Genomic DNA, 1,225 nt, shown 5'->3' on the forward strand with positions numbered 1-1,225 from the left:
AACGTTTTTTATGTATTATAGTTTGACTATTTTACTTTTAAGATGAAGCCATTTGCACCTTTGGGTGTTCTTTTATAAAAGGGAACTTCAGCATCCAACACCCCGTGCTCTAAGTGTTGCTTGCCTTTGCCACCTTCAAAGCAGAGAAACAGTGTCAGGTGCTTGAAGGTTCTGTGGTGTGTAGTCCTTACTGTCCCGTGATATCCGTCGTTCTCAATGTTTTTCTGCTTTTGCCATGTATTATTCCCTTGGGCAATTTATGTTCCCTGTGTCACTGCCATAACTGATTAAGATGAGCCACATTCACCTGTACCAAGGGTGGTTTTTACCAAAGCGAACCTTAGCACCCAACACCATGTTCTAAGTGTTGCTTGCCATTGCTGCACGCATAGCAAAGAAACATTGAGAACAAGAGGTGTCTGGTGCTGCAGGGTTCTTAATGTGTGGTCCTTACTGTCCTGTGATATGTCTTGTTCTCAATGGTTTTTCTTTTTCCTATAATGTGTGTTGTCCATTTCATAATCTACCTGTTTACTGATTATCCTTGCTGAAGGACTTCGGTAATCTTAGTTTTATTTACTGAACTTAAAAAAAATTAATGTTGTTTGCTGTCTTCTTTTTGAAGATGCATAACTTTTGAATTGTACTGATTAGTTGTTTTAAAGATATTGAAGTCTCGGTGTCAGGTAACGGTTCCAGCCTGAGTGATTTGTGTGTGTCTCTCATGTTCAGTCTTGAAGAAACATGCAGTGACTACCTCTTATCACACAGGTTCATGGTGGCTGTTGCTGTATGTTCCTTGAATATCCTTGTAATATCTTTGTAATATCCTTGTAATATCTACATGTCAGCAGTGACAAGGCAATCACCTGCCCCTTCTGCAATAAGGGCTGAAAAAATAGGAGAAGCTTGAAACAACACAAATTGAATTGATCTGAAAACACTTCAAAAGTAAAAAATATTCCCTGTGATAAATGTGGAATGGAATTTGCAAGGAAAGACAATTTAGTGACACATGATACAAAAAACCGGTATACTGCCAGGAACAGTAAAATGATAAAGGCCCGGCACTTGTGCGTACTTGAGCAATGTAATTCAAAATTTTGTCACAGAACTGCTTTAATTGATCATCTCAAGGTAAGAGTAAGTAGACTGCCGACTGAGTGTGACCAATAGATTAAGTATTAATACACCGAAGGTACCACTGACTTAAAATTGTATTCTA

General features: G+C 38.4%; 1 protein-coding gene across 1 annotated transcript in view; it reads left to right on the forward strand.

The window, feature by feature from the left end:
• Positions 1–1,225, forward strand: part of LOC127752383 (uncharacterized) — a 25,777-nt gene that overhangs the window by 632 nt on the left and 23,920 nt on the right. The gene's annotated exons all lie outside the window — the stretch shown is intronic.

The sequence above is a fragment of the Frankliniella occidentalis genome, unplaced genomic scaffold, assembly GCF_000697945.3.
Source record: "Frankliniella occidentalis isolate FOCC.00 unplaced genomic scaffold, Focc_3.1 Scaffold11, whole genome shotgun sequence".
Taxonomy (NCBI): domain Eukaryota; kingdom Metazoa; phylum Arthropoda; class Insecta; order Thysanoptera; family Thripidae; genus Frankliniella; species Frankliniella occidentalis.